Here is a 16243-nt window from a genome sequence, read left to right on the forward strand (position 1 = left end):
AAGGGAGCCTGGTTGAAAAGTAGTGGAGCTTGTGGTTAAACCAGAGTCCGCCTGTTGCCAGGGTCATTTTCTCCCTGCTACTCTTGATAGGCATGACATCTGTGCTCTGCTCTGCCATCCTGTCCTGTGTGGCCCACCCAGTGGGGCTGGAAGAAGGATCATCCCCAGCCTCCAACATCTGACTCCTTGGTTCTTTGTGGCCGAGGAGCTATTCCTTATTCCTCCTTAGAGCATCTCCTTGTCAGAACCCTCGGTGGCTCCTCAGGCACCTGTGCATGATGCTGGGCAAGCAGGGGTCACATGTTTCAGTGACTCTGGCTTCCCAGGGTCAGATCCTTAGTGTGGCTCACCACCCTCCCACAGGGATTTGTCAACACAACAAAAGCTGCTTTCTGTATTGCCTCTGTGACAGACACTCATCATGCTTTAGGCCATCATTCAGAGCACTCTCACTGATGGTGTTTTATTCAGGCTTGTCTTGTTTTATGAGGACAAGATTGAGGGCTGGGGAGGAGATGGGGAGGGATGTCATTCTGTTGCTCTATTTGCTCATTGCCATGTCTGTGAAGGTCCGTTCTCTTCATCTCTGTGCCTTAGCGTCCCTTGATCTGTAAAATAGAAAAGAGATTTATTCTTGAAGATCCCAGGGAAAGCCTTGATGGGATCACATGGACCACTGTTTTAAAAAAGTTTCTAAAGCTTTCAGCCATTACCAAAGGTCCACAGTTTCATGAAAGCAGCAGAGGGCAGAAAAGAGGATTTCTTTTTTTCTTTTGCTTCCAGTCACCTTTGGCCTTTTGCTGTTAGAACACACACAGCAGAGAAGCAAGAGGAGGCAGCCACTGGTAACCAGGATCCTTTTGGGATCAGAGCCATCCAGAGGCTGCCAGGTCTCTACTGGTCAGTGGCTTATAAATAGAACATTTCCCCTTTTAAACCTGAGAAGGGTGGAAGGTATTAATGGGCATGGCGGCTTGGCCTCCTGTGCACTGGCCCACGAGGCAGTCAGCTGAGTGCCGTGTCCCCTCCAGCTTTCTATCCATGTACCCCCCCACCCCCTGCAGCCAGACTGCGCTGATGGAAGATAGACACTCTTGCTCCCTCCCTTGCCTGCTTCCTTCCACTCCCCCCTCCTCTGCAACTTGGCCCTTTTACTTTCACCTTTCTCCTCCCTCCTGTGCCATTCAGTTTCTGTGGCCTCTGCTTTCATCTTCTGAACCCCAGCCAGGGAGATGGGGTAATTCCAGTGCATCCTAGGTGCTGACTCTCTGTGCCTCGCTGATCATTCTGGGTTGTGTGTGCAACACAGTTGCTGTGGCCACATTGAGCTCAAATTATATTTAGTTGAGCAGTAACACCCCAGCTCTAGAATAGCCCTGACTAGGGGGGAGGGGGCTGGACAGGGAGAAGGAGCAGCTCATTTTCACATTATTTGGGTTTCCAGCTATTTTGTTTGGTGAGACCCTGTTCCCTAAAGCTATGACTGGTGATGGCTCTCCTTGGACTTGCTTGGATAACCAGGAGCCTTTCTGCTTGTCCTAAAAGACACCTAACAAATCCACCCTTTCTCTCAGCCAGCTTTAGACTGACAGGTGCAGCCAGTGTGCAACTTTGCCATGGCCTGATATTCGTCTTTCCCTCAGTGACGTGGGCTCTGTACTGACAGCAGGCTGCAGCCTGGGCAGGTGTGAGCCACTCCTTGGCATCCCAGTTTGGGCTTCGGCCAAGCCACAGTAAGCAGATCCCTGGCTGCATCTTTAACTCCTAAAGCCCAGTGCAAGGGTTGTTGAGACAGAGACTAAGAGATTTCTCCCACTGCCACCAAGTATAGGCTTCCAGTTATAGTTGATGTGGATTGAGTACATACTGTGTACTGGGCAGTGTGCTCAATGTTTGACATATGTTGTATCATTTGATCCTTGTAAGAACCCTAAGAGGTAGATAGTACTATTGAACCCATTTTCAGATGTGAAAACTGAGGCTTCATTCTGAATGCTAATATGTGGTCACTCAGGGTCATTCCTTCCCACCCTGATCTGATCAGAGTCGTCAGAGCCTGCAACTCATATCCAGCATGCAAGATATAGGTGAGGCCATGAAGTACTACTATTACCCACAGTGGGGTTGAGTAGTGCTTAGAGGGGTTGACTCTGGAGTATTACACGCATGAGTTGGAATCCTCACCTCACAACTTACTGACTCTGTGACTTTGGGAAATTAATTTCTCCAGGTAGCCGGGCTCGGTGGCTCAGCTTGTTATCCCTCGCCTTTGGGAGGCTGAGGTGAGTGGATTACCTGAGCCCGCGGGTTTGAGACCCGCCTGGGCAACTTGGCGAGACCTCAACTCTACAATAAATCAAAAACCTAGCCGGGTGTAGTAACGCGCGCCTGTAGTTCCAGCTACTTGGAAGACTGAGGCGGAAGGATAGCCAGAGCCCAGCAGGTCGAGGCTGCGGTGGCCGGGAGTGGCAACTGCACTCCAGTTTGGGTGACAGAGTGAGACTCCGACTCAAACAGCAACAACAACAAAATTTCTCCAGGCCTCAGTTTCTTTATCTGTGAGATGGTGATAGTTGTAGGACCGAAATCCTTGGGTTTTTTGGAAAGATTAAATGTGATTAAGATGGACATCCTTAGCTCAGTGGTGCCTGGTAATATCAGCAATCATTAAATGTTGCCCGGTACTGTTATTGTTATCAATAATGTCATCATATCCAAAGCCAGAGCTCATTTCTATAAAAGCAAGACACTGTATAGTCTCTTCAGAGTTCCTCCAGGCATTGCTTTATTTCATGTTCACAGCTCCTACATCTTACAAGTGAGGGAAATGGATCAGAGAGGGGACATATGCTCATCTCACATAGCCAGAAGTGGTGACACTCACATCTTAGGCCTCTGATTTCCCTGCCCCTTGCTCCCTCATAGCTTGTTGTAAGCCAAAAACATCTAAATCATTCCTAGGGCATTTCAAGGCAGGAAAATAGGTAGGTAAAGGCAGGGAAGGGATCTGGGTGGGCAGAGGTAATTGGTTCTCTGTTTAAAAACCCTTGCACCTTCAGTGAGCTGGTGATGATCTCTTTTGGTTCAGAAATCAGTGCAAAACTACCCAGGCCTGAAAACAGAAGGGAATTGAGGCCACTGGGCTGTAATTCATTCTCAGGATGTCCAGATCTCTGTGTGGGAGACAAATGGCCCTGATTAAGCTGGTTGGTGTTGCTGCAGTGTGCATTAAGCCTTGCTCTGTCACTGCTGTCCTGATTTAGAATTTTAAGGTGGCCTGGAAGAACGCAGGTATGAAAACTCGCAAGGTGACATTCCTTCCTTCTCAAGTAGATGCACAGTCCTCAGCCTGTTGCAGTGCAGGAGCCCAGACGCTACCACTTGGGCTGCCTGTCTCTTGCCAAAAATGGGAACACTTTTTACAGCTGTCTTAGGGCCTCCATTGACTAAAGCTGAGAACTGGTAGGTGTTTTTTGGTCCAGACAAAACTTTTGTCTCTGTCCCTGTTTCCTGCTTTACGTTCATTACTGCGTGTCATGTCTCTTTCAGGTTATTATTAGGTGTTTCTGTCCCCAGAAGCCATGAGAAAGAAAATAGGTGCCTGTGTATCTGGCAGGCTGAGGGAAAAAATCCTGCTGGGCAGTATACTTGCTTTGAGATCAGGAGATGAAAGAGATCCCTGTCAACCTTATTTGGCTCATGCTCTCCACTGCAAGGACCTTGAAGTCTAGAACCTTACCGGTGTGTTCAGCCAACTGCTTACCACTTGAGACTACTGGAGTGTGGGGACTATATATATATAACACCTTTGTTTTTGCTTTTGTTTTTTTTTTGAGTAGGAGTTCCACTCTTGTCGCCCAGGCTGGAGTGCAGTGGCACCCTCACGGCCACCCCAGCATCTACCTGCTGGAGTCTGATGATCCTCCTGCCTCAGCCTTCCAAGTAGCTGGAACTACAGGTGCGTGCTATCACGCCCAGTTAATTTTTGATTTATTGTATAGATGAGATATTGCCAAGTTGCCCGGTCTGGTCTCGAACCCGTGGGCTTAGGCAATCCACTCGCCTCGGCCTCCCAAAGTGCTGGGATTACAGGCTGAGTCACCAAGCCTGTCCTATATACCACCTTTATAATTACTTTTTGTGTATACATATGCAACCCTTATTTTTTTTAAAGATTAGTTCATTCTTTTTTAACCTCAATTTATTTAGAAAGGACACATATCATACTATGGGTGGTAAGTTAGTAGATTTCTAATATTTGTTAAAGTGAATGTATAACTATTAGAAATGTTTATTTGTGAACAACTTGGGATCATTTCGTATACTACCAATGGCACAAGCCAACATTGCATAGTAAGATACAGAGCATTGGCAGATGGTTATTATCCGATGAGGGATGTGGGATAGGTATTGGCAGTTGTCTAAATCAACAGTCATTTTTGTTCATCTTTGGGTACAATATATACTACAGTGTTTTCCCAAGTAGGATTCTCATTTCTACTGAAGTATCATCTCTGGGAGAGGGCCTAGGGCCTGCATTGCAAGCCTGTACCCTGACTTCTCTTGTCTTCTAGAATTGAGAACTGCTATTGGAATAGCAAGGGCAGGACCCACAAACCTGCTCCCCAACCCCGAGTCCCTTTCTGACTGTCATGTGAACTTGAGCAGAAAGTAGAGTGTAGAAGAGGATGATATCTAGGGTCAGACTGAGTTAAGATCCTGGTCTACCACTTGCTAATGCCATCCTCTTGCAGAAGTTCCTTAACCTGACTGAGTTTAGGTTTCCTATCTACAAAATATGAGGAGAAGAAAGATGATAAGAAAATGATACATCTAAGTACATAGCCCAGGGCAGTATAGTCTGTGCTCAGTAAGTGCTGGTTACTGTTATCATCATTGTTACCATTTAACACCATAAGCCTGGCTTTTCTCATCATAGAAACTAGGCAGAGACATTGGAAAATCCCATAAACTATAGTTTATTAATATATTTTCTAAATTATAATGTATTATCCCTCATCATACTATTAATGTGAAAACACAGCAAGAAGTTATTAGTAAGCAGAGTAGCAAATTTACCCCCATGGGATTATCATAAGGATAACATGAACTTACATAGAAAAAGTATTTCATCATCTGGAAAGTTTGATTCAAGTTTTAGGATGTAGTGATATCCTAGGTAATGCTGGTAAATAGGTAATCACCATTCCTGAATATCAAGGAGGTCACTGTTGCTATATGTTTCCTTTGCCCTCACAACAGCTAGTTGAGCTATCCTTACTGTACAGGTGAGGAGGGTGAGTCTCGGAGAGGTGAAGCACCTAAGATCCAGCCAGGGTGGCTGAGATGGGATGCTAATCCAGGTCTGTCTGGCTTTAAAGCTTATCATTCTCTTTCCACTACATTCTACTTTCTTTCTGTGTGACTTCCATTAGTGTTAAAGTTAGTTCACATTCCCTGAGTACATCTGGCCAGGGAGTGGAGGATAGACTAGCCTGCTACAGGGCACAGTAGGCAGTGAAGTGGGAGGGGCCATGGGGTCCTGGGAATACTGATCTAGGATTAAAAATCAGCTGTGGGTAATCCCCAAAATAGAGGATTCACACCTGGATAATTCAGAACCAGTTGGCCAACTTTCCTGGGCCCCACTAGAAGCTTCTGAGACCTGCTACCATGGAGACAGTTCTCCAGGGGCCACAGCCCTGGGAACCCTGGCAACCCTGGGCTTCACAGGACTAGGAGAAGGGGCTTGAGCTCCACAGGTCTTCCTTCTGAGCATGTCAGTTGGAAATCTTTTCTCCAGGTGGAATTTATTTTCAATTCAATGTGGGTGTTCTTCTTCATGACTTTTAATGGTGCTAAAATTGATTAAATTCAGAAAGGACAAGCAGGCCAGACTCTAAAGAGCAAATCACATTAGAAAATTGAGGACATTTCTGTGGTGAGAACATGCCCTTAGAGCTGCTCACGAAATGGTGCCCTGCTCATAGGAACTCCTGTCTCCTATATCCATCCACATTAACAGTCCTTTACCTCCCAGTCCTCTTGTTTTTATGCAAACATCCACCACATGCAGCAAATTCTATTTCTTCATCAAAAGTTTTTTTGTTTTTTTAAAGGAAAATTGAATGAGTTTTCTGGAGAAAATTTTCAGACAAGGAAAATTCTGTTGAATACCAGGTTTAGGAACAGTTACTCTAATGCATGCTGAGACTAATTCAGTAGATCAGCTTCTCTCCTTTGGATAAGGATTTGTCTCCTCGGGGCTTGGTTAGAATTCCAGGGATAAACCGGGTGCAGTGGTGCATGCCTGTAATCCCAGCACTTCGGGAGGCAGAGGTGAGAGGATTGCCAGAACCCAGGGATTCAAGACCAGCCTAGATAACTTGATAAGACCTTGTCTTTATAGTAAATCAAAAAATTAGCCGGGTGTGGTGAGGCCCACCTGTAGTTCCAGCTTCTTAGAAGGCCAAGGCAGAAGGATCACCTGAGCCCAGCAGATGGAGGCTGCAGTGGCCATGATCGTGCCATTCATTTCTTTGTTTAACTTTTATATCCTCACAAGAAATGAAGGAAGCTGAGGGCCAGAAGCTTAAATAACTCATCTTCTTTCATAGGGTTTATATCAGTTGAATTTGAAAGGTTGTTTTGATACACTGTCCTCAGCAGCTCTCTACCATGCAGTCACTAATTTGCCTATCTATGCATCCAAAATGAAAAATTACATGCACACTTCCACTTCATGTCCAGCACGATTGTAGACAGTGAAAGAGATACATAAGTGACTGAAATAAATAAGTAAAATAGACATGGCCCGCTGATCTCATATACATATTTTAGCTTGGTGGACAGATATTTGTCACAGATCAAATAAATGTAACTTGCAGTTGTGCAACATACTCTGAACAAGAGATTGATGATGCTCTATTTAAGTGCATAATGGGAGTATTCACCTAGTGGGTTAGGTCGGAGAAGGCTTTTTTGAGGAAGTGCCACTTGAGGACAAATGTGAGCTACTTGGGCCAAAGGGCTTCCAGGGGAAATCCACATTCTGTGCAAAGGCTGGGGGTGGGGCCTGGTCAGTGATACAAAGAAAAAACAGTGTGGCTGAGAGCTGGGACAGCAGCCCAGCCCATGGAAGCTGGGGAGGCAGGTGGGGCCAGGCCATGCAGGGCTTTGTGGGTATGTAAAGATTTGGGTTATCCTTTGAGAACAGTGGGGTGCCACAGGGAAGTGACATGGTCTGATTTGGGCAAGATCCTGGGAGCTGCAATGTGGAGGGCAGACAAGAGGGGACAGGAAGAGGTGCGAGGGGACTAGCTCCAAGGTCACTGCTGTCATCCTGGCAACAAATGTTAGGGGCTGCAATCAGGATGGTGTTGACGATGGAGAGAGCCTTACACAACTGAGACATTAGGAGATAAAATTGAGGGACTTGACTGTAATTCGGATATGGGGGGTGGGAAATAGGGGCAGCACCAAGGGTGATTCTTATGGCTTTGCTATAATTCTCTCTTACACACACACACACCCCATCATCTACACGCCTCATGTTTTTCAAAGGTGGAAAAAGCTAGGTGAACGTATCTCAGGTGGGGTTCCAGAAGCTGCAGAGCATGGTAGAGACCTTGACATCACAGTATAGCAGTGACAGTTGTGCTATAAGCCATATCTTTCTGCCTGGCCCACCAGCCTCCTTCTTTTAACCAAGAAAATAATCTTATTATGCTTTGTGGCAGGTTGTTCTTTTAAGCCCTTTGCAGTAAAACAGCTGGTATGTGAATTTAACCTGACCCCCTCCTGCCAGGTTCATATCCTAGGCATGATAGCCCCAGGTATCCACTCCCCACTTCTGTGCCCCGCCCTGAGACTCTCCAAGGTGACCAAGCATAAACCCCCTTCTCCTGTGTTCTCATGTTCTCCACAGAACTTTGAGAAAACAGGTTTTGCTACTCTGGCCCTTTTCTCTCTTTAAAAAGGCAGAAAACAACAAGGCTTCAAAGGCTGAAAGGAGGAAGGTTAAAAAGATGGCGCATATCTGACTGGGGAGGTCACTCTGGGTATTTGGCGCAAGCTCTACCAACACACATGATAAGACAACTGCTTTGGCTGCCCTGTGTGTGAGCCCAGGCAGAGCTGAGCCTGAAGCCGAGGAGGGAAGACAGGCCAGTGGAAGTCTTGCTGCAGGATGGTGGATGTCACGCCTGGGAGCCACTGGGCCTGCAGCAAGTCATCGCAAGTCAAATTAAGGGAATAATGCAAGCCTAGTAGATATTTAATGAGAGATTATTGCTGGAGATTATAAGGATACAGAAATTGCAAATAAATCCCTGACCTTTTCTGAGCCTTGGCTCAGTGAAAGAGCTGAATCACCTGCCTGAGGGGATTAAGGACAGCCGCTTCCATCTGGCAGGCCACTCAGACTCAGACTTTTTCTGTCATTAGCTTGGTAGTGAGAGTGTACTAAACCTTTTAGTGGGAATTTGCTTTTCAGACTAGGAGATCTCAATTAACTTAGATTATATATGCACTGGGCAGAGATCAGGATGAATGACCTGGCTATGTGTACACTGTAGTCCCTGTCACATTAGTGGTACTCAGTCCATGATAAATAATAAGACAATTGTTAATTGTTAGTCACCTAATCATGACATCAGCAGGAAGCTGAAGCTGATGAGAGTAGAAGTTAAGTGTTGTGTGTGTTTGTGTGTGTGTGTAAGAGAAGAGACAGAGACAATGAGTTAAACCGGGGTTTGGGGGCTGGGATGCTGGGCAGTGGACAGTGTTAATAATTTAAACTAGTTCCTGAGTAGTGATTTAGAGCAGTGGTTGCTAAACTGTATTTCTTGAGCTCCTTGTTGGAGGACCTGTTGTTTGATAGGATCCATTTCTTAACACAGGTTTATCTGTTTACAGAATTATAATTATCATCAATATGCAATTTGAACACATTAGAAGCTAACAAAGAAATGCCTTGAGCTCTTATTGTTTGACTTTGCAATATGTAAATGCTATACATTTGGACCTAGACAACTAAAATACACTGAGAAATACTGCATTGCATATGTAATATTTGAGGTCTTTATGGTAACATCAGTGTAAGATTTATTTCAAGAAAAGTGACCTGCTGGTTTAAAACAAAATGAAGAACCTCTAATGTTGGGAAAACCAAAGGAGGAACATTTACTAAGAGATTGAATGTGGGGGTTTTGCTTTGCCATTTTCCAAAAGAAGTGGTTGTAGTTAATGTAGGCTGGTAGAACTTTAATTTTTTTCTGGATATATTTGAAAGGTTTCATTTTACTCTGTTCCATTAAATAATACTTACCTAGAAAAAGATCCCACTTCCTGCAGTGCCACAAAAAAAGCTTCAAGAATTGATTTGCCTCCACAGGGTTATGTCCAACTCTCTCTTCATTTTTCCTGCTAGTTGGGCTGATGACTTTGTGCACTTGTGTCTTATGACTACCGGGGTCTTCACTGTCAGCCGCCAGGTTCTTTCTAATTCTTCAGCACTTTTATTGATGTTCATGGGGTAAGGAAATAGTTTTTGTCTAGGACAGAAGTTATCAATACCTATGATAAAACGGTGTTCACAAACCTACTCTCTTTTTTTTCTTCAAATTTTCAATTGTTTTAATGTCAAAAACATTTTTTGTTCTGTTTTTACTGTTTGACTTGGGATCCAAATAAGATTCACATTGTGATTGACTTATATGCCTTTAAATAAAAGTCTCTTTTAATTTATATCTTGCCCCCCAAATCTACCCTTGTCCCCAGGTCTCTGTTCCCATCTCTCTCTGTTTTTTTGTTGTTCTTAAAAATTTTTTTTGCAGTACATTGATTAAAGAGACAGGGTCGTTTGTCCTGAAGAATTTTCTACACTCTGCTGACTCTTGTTTATTGTGTCCCCATGGCATTGTATACTTAGCATATTCTCTGTTCCTTGCGTTTCCTATAAAATTTTAGTCAGGTGCAGTGGCTTAATAAGATTCAGGCTTGACTTCTTTTTGTCAAGCCAACTATATAGAAAGTATTGTGATCTTCTGTGATTTGTTACAGAATGTATGTATGCATTTTTAATTTGGAAAATACTGACAGATTGTCTTCTAGAACTGTAGTTTCAAGCTTTATCTTTTGTTCAGAGTTGTGGAGCATATGGGGATTTGCTACCTAAGTAAATGGCATGCAGGTGAGGTTTGGGCTTCTAGTGAGTCATCTCTACCCAATGGATGGATGGTTGTGTGCCCATCCTCCTCCCTGTTCCTCCCACTCTTTTAACACTGCCCAATGTTTGTTCTTCCCACCTTGGTGCTCACATGCCCAATATTTAGGGCCCGTTTATGAGTGACAGTGTGGTATTCAATTTTTTTGTTTCTGTGATAGTTTACTTAGAATGATCATCTCTGGCTGCATCCTTGTTGCTGCAAAGGAGATAATTTTGTTCTTCTTTGTGACTGCTTAGTATTCCATGGTGTATACATATCATGTTTTCTTTATTTTCATGAAAATATTTTCATATTTTCAATGGGCGTGTGGTTTGCTTCCGTGGTTTTGCTACTGTGGATAGTGCTGCATTGAACATGCATATGCAGATGTCTTTTTGGTAGAGCAATTTATGTTCCTCTGAGTATATTCCCTTATGTGGAATTGCTGGATCATATGGTAGCCCAATTTTTAGTTCTTTGAGAAAATGCCACACTGCTTTCCACAAGCTAGTCTACATTCTCACCAACAGTGTAGAAGTCCTCCCTTTTCTCCTCAGCCTCACCAACACCTGTTGTTGTTTTTTTAGTTTTTAATGATAGCTATTCTGACTGGTGTGAGGTGGTATCTCATTGCATTTTTTATTTGCATTTCTCTGACAATTAGTGAAGCTGAGCATGTTTTCATATGTTTGTTGGCTACTTGGATGGTGTTCTTTGAGTAATGTCTGTTCGTGTCCTTTGCCCGCTCTTTAATGGGTTTAAAAAAATTTTTTTTTGATCTGTTCCTGTCAATTTGTTTGAGTTCCTTGTAGATTCTGGATGTTAAGTCTTTGCCAGCTGCATTGTTTGCAGATATTGTTTCCCATTCTGTGAGTTGTCTTTCTACAATCTTGATGATTTTTTTTGCTGTGCAAAAACTTCTTAACTTGATAAATTTCCATCTGTCAATTTTAGATTTTGCTGCATTTGCTTTTGAGGACTTTAACATGAGTTCATTGCCTACTCTGATGCCCGGGAAGGTGTTTTCTTCGAAGATTCTTATAGTTTGAGGTTTCACATTTAAATCCTTGAACAATTTTGAGTTAATTTTGGTATATGGTATTAGGTAGATGTCTATTTTCATTCTTCTGCATGTGGCTAGCCAGTTTTCTCAGCACCATTTGCTAAATATGATTTCATCTCCCCAATGTTTGTTTTTGTCGACTTTGTTGAAGATAAGTTGATTGAAAATCTGTGGTTTTATTTCCAGATTTTCTGTCCTGTTCTATTGGTCTGTGTGCCTATTTTTGTACCAGTACCATGCTGTCTTGGTTACTGTAGCCTTGTATAAAATTTTTTTTTTTTTTTTTTTGAGTTGGAGTCTCACTCTGTCACTTAGACTGGAGTGCAGTGGCCACTCCCGGCCACCGCAGCCTCAACCTGCTGGGCTCTGGCGATCCTTCCGCCTCAGCCTTCCAAGTGGCCGGAATTACAGGCATGTGCTACCATGCCCAGCTGATTTTTTGATTTATTATAGAGATGAGGTCTCATTGCCCAGGTGGGTCTCGAACCCGCGGGCTCAGGCAATCCACTCACCTCAGCCTCCCAAAGGCGCAGGATTACAGGCTGAGCCACCGAGCCTGGCTGCCTTGTATAAAATTTAAAGTCTGAAAATGTGATGCCCCCTGCTTTGTTCTTTTTGCTGAGGATTTCTTGAGCTATTCAGGCTCTTTTTTGCTTCCATATGAATTTCTGTATTATCTTTTCTAGGTTTGTGAAAAATGATGTTGGTAATTTGATAGGGATTACATTGAATCTGTAGATTGCCTTGGGTAGAATGGACATCTTGATGATATTGATTCTTCTAGACCATAAGCAGGAGATGTTCTTCCATCTGTGTCATCCTCGATTTCTTTGAGTGTTTTGTAGTTCTTATTGTAAAGGTCTTTCACTTCTTTGGTTAGATAGATGCTGAGGTATTTTATTTATTTTTTTTTTGTGTGGCTATTGTGAATGGGATTGTGACAGACAAGCTTTTAAAACATCCAAATTTTGATTGTGTCTCAGCAGTTCCCCATAGTACTGTACAAAATGACAGTTCTTTCTCTCCCAAACTTCTTTGACTATCATTCCTTTGAAAAGATTTTCTTAAGCACTTCACAAAAGAAGAACTAAAAGACTTCACTTGATTATTGAATCATATTATAAACATTGTGGAAACCTCCTTAAGCACAAAAAGTAATTCCCTGTCTGAAAAATACTTTCTAGTAGGCTCTATTCTGACTACTATATAAAGGAACAAAAATCCTCCCCTGCACATGAAAAGATGCCCAACATCATTAGTCATTAGGGAAATACAAATCAAAACCGTAATGAGATATCATTTGATATCCACTAGGATAGGTATAATAAAAAAGACAATAACAAATGTTGGCAAGGATGTGGAGAAATTGGAACCCTCATACATTGCTGGTGGGAATGTAAAATGGTAAAATGGTGCAACTGCTGTGGAAAACAGGCAGTTCTTCAAAGTTATGCATAGAGTTATCCTATTACCTGGCAATAATACTGCTAGGTATGTACTTAAGAGAAATGAAAATATATGTTCATACAAAGACTTGAACATAGATGTTCATTGTAACATTATACATAATAGCCAAAAAGTAGAAACAGCGCAAGTGTCTATCAGCTGATGAATGGATAACAAAATGTGGTATATCAGGAAAATGGAATATTATTTAGCCATAAAAGGAAATGAAGTACTTATGATTCAGCATGGATTAACTTTGAAAACATTATATTAAGTGAAAGAAGCTAGGCATACCACATATAATGTGAATTATAACTCAATAAAGCTGTTATTTTTAAAAATTCTCCCCTGAATTCCAACAGGTATTTGGCCTATGTATTATAGGTTGTTATTACACTTGAAAAATGTCTATTGTATCAGTTAATTGAATTTTGTCTAGAAGAATTATTTTAATTTGACTTGCAACTTTGTAGTCAGAAACCTGGAGATATCACAATTTCTGGAGTGCTGGGAAAAAAAAAAAAAAGAGATTGAGTACTATAGTAGGCTCCTTACCATTTCAAGGGAATAAGAATGGTTTGTATAGAAGGTACCCTCTAGGGAGAAAAACATGGCTTTTCTGTTCCTTTTTGAATACTTTACTTACTATCCAAGAGGCTAAGTGTATTTATAGTAAGATTCACTAAGCAATACGTTTGCATGTAAGTACAGGAGGTATTTCATTTGGGAGGAGAAATTTTGAGAAATCATCATTCCTTTTTAGTTTGATTTTGGGAATTCTCAGTGATTTTGTAATTTTAAAGAATCTTTAACCCGGGTGTGGTGGCTCAGGCCTGTAATCCTAGCACTTTGGGAGGCCATGGTGAGAGGATTGCCTGAACCCTGTGGTTCAAGACCAGCTTGTCCAACTTGGCAAGACCTCATCTCTACAATAAATCAAAAAATTAGCTGGATGTGATGATGCATGCTTGTAGTTCCAGGCAGAAGGATTGCCTGAGCCCAGCAGGTCGAGGCTGTAGTGGCTGTGAGTGTTCCACTGCACTCTAGCCTGGGTGACAGAGTGAGACCCCAATCAAAAAAAAAGAAAAAAAAAAAAAATTCATTGCATCTTTGTTCACTTATATGTGTTAAGAATTTGAGAAATATTCCATTTAGATTAGATCCAAGGTAAATTCGGGTTCTTCTCAGTTCTCATATATTACAAGTTTATTACTTGTCCTGGGATGATCACAAATCATTTATAAAAACTCACCTTTCTACTTTGTGCCACCTTCTTCTCCACTTTGAACATTAGGTTGTAGAATGTCTTTTCCTAATATCCTAAGAAGATCTAAGATGAATCCACTCTTAAGGATTGCCATATACTTTTTACACTTTTTATCACTAGGTAACCAAAGCATGGGGAGGGATGGATTTTGGTAAATTTCCAGTTTCGTTGTCAGGTTAGAAATTGGTTCTCTGCTATGGAAAAAGTTACTGCTGTTGATCATTTGTTTTCTGAGTGACATTAGTGAGTTTTGAAGCAAATGGAAAACTCTGTCAGCACCTGCTGACTTACCACATCAAGTGGTTCTTCTTCAGGTAGCTTCTTTGTCCTTGGTTATTGTAATTTTCCTCTGGGTCATGTTTTTTTTGTTTGTTTGTTTTTTGGGGTTTTTTTGTATTTGTTTTTTTAGTTGGAATCTCACTTCATCACCCAGGCTGGAGTGCAGTGGCATGCTCACAATCACCCCAGCGTCAACTTGCTGGGCTCCGGTGATCCTTCTGCCTCAGCCTTTCAAGTAGCTGGAACTACAGGCATGCACAACCATGCCTGGTTAATTTTTTGATTTATTGTAGAGACGCGATCTCACCATGTTGCCCAGGCTGGTCTCGAACCTGCAGGCTCATACAATCATCTTGCCTCAGCCATGTTTTTTTTTGTTTTTGTTTTCCTTTTTTCCATTTTTTCTTTCTTCTGGTCACCTGAGCAGGATTATGCTCAGGGTCACATTTAAGGTAGTTTGATGCTATAAGCTCTTTAGCAAGTATCCATGTATTAACTCTGCACATTTAGTCAGGATGCATAGTTTTACCACACCTCAGTTTCTTCATCTGTAATAAGGAGCTAATGATAGTATTTACCTGGAGGACTTGGTAGTTTTAAATGAGTTACTCTACTTAAAGCACTTACCCAACATTTATAGACTGCTTAATTTTTGATTTTTGAAAGAAACCTCAAGTAGTTAGTCCTACAGCTCCTATTTATAGTAAAGCAATTTAAAAGTGCCGATCTATGCTGCAATTTCTTCAGCTATAAATTGAGAATAACCTTGCAGGTTTCTGTAACTTGGGGCATGATCACTAAATGAGAAAACACATGCAAAACACTTAGAACCGTACCTAGCATATGGAAAGCTCTCAGTTGATGTCAACTGTGATGGTGATGATGATGATCCCTGTACCTTCTTTGGGAAAAATTAAAAGAACACATGGTCACTGCATGAGATTGGTTCTTGCAGGTTGGCCATGCCTCATCCTGAGGCTGTTTTGCATGGCTAGCCACTTGACTGCACTTTTCTTCCTCTTTCAGCTGCGCAGTTGGACAGCATTGGCTTCAGCATAATCAGGAAATGCATCCATGCTGTGGAAACCAGAGGTAAAGTAGTTGAGCAGATGGTATTGTTCTCGTAGAAGGTCACACATCTGGTGAGGAGTCAGATGTGCTACTTTCTGTTTCCTGACTTTAAGTGACTCATTAGCTCCCTGGGTGCCACTCTTAGTGTTTCCACAAGTCCTGCTGGTCTGAAGCAGGGGTTCTCAACTGATTTGCTGCCATCGACTTGCTTGGCTGATCAGAACAATGTTTTAAATGTATGCTTATAAAATACACAGAACTATAGAAAACAATTACTGAAATTCAGTGTTTAAAATACGAGGGGGGACCCCCAATAAACAGAATTTATTTATAAAAAATGGTGTATTTATTCTTACATGTTTAAACTTCAGTCACCTTCAAAGTACTCTCCGTTTGATGTAGTACACCTATCAAGACACTTTTTCCACTGCGCAAAACAGTTTTTGAACTTGTCTATTTGGATGAGTGCTTCTGCCATTTTTTGTTTCGCCTCTTTCACATCAGCGAGGTGTTTCCCTTTGAGGACTTTTTTAATCCAGGGAAACAACAACAACAACAAGTCACTCTGTGTGAAATCAGGTGAATAGGGAGGGTGGAGCATGGACTTCATGCTGTTTTTGGTTAAAAACTACCGAACACTCAGCGCTACATGGGTAGGTGCATTTGTAAATCACCCATCAAGAAATGGGCAAACATATTGAGAGTCTCCCCCCAAAATTCACTGAGGCCAAATGCAGTCTCTTACAACAACACTAGTGGGTACACTGTTGCTGATGGGTTCCTGGAACACTTACCTACTGGGGAAGACTGTACTACAAGGACCCAACCTCTAAAAGATAATTATGATTTTTTGGGTCCCCCTCATATTTTTTTTTTTAAAAAACGTAATTGGGTTATAATAATATGTGT

General features: G+C 42.2%; 1 protein-coding gene across 1 annotated transcript in view; it reads left to right on the forward strand.

Moving 5' to 3' along the window:
- The window catches only part of ARHGAP26 (Rho GTPase activating protein 26), a 198339-nt gene that overhangs the window by 11906 nt on the left and 170190 nt on the right, over positions 1–16243 (forward strand). The window contains exon 4 of the mRNA XM_021708767.1: positions 15290–15355. The gene's annotated coding sequence lies outside the window, so the exon portion shown is untranslated. The remainder of the gene's footprint in view (positions 1–15289; positions 15356–16243) is intronic.

This window comes from Carlito syrichta, unplaced genomic scaffold (assembly GCF_000164805.1).
Source record: "Carlito syrichta isolate Samal-C Ts95f unplaced genomic scaffold, Tarsius_syrichta-2.0.1 Scaffold147091, whole genome shotgun sequence".
Lineage (NCBI taxonomy): Eukaryota > Metazoa > Chordata > Mammalia > Primates > Tarsiidae > Carlito > Carlito syrichta.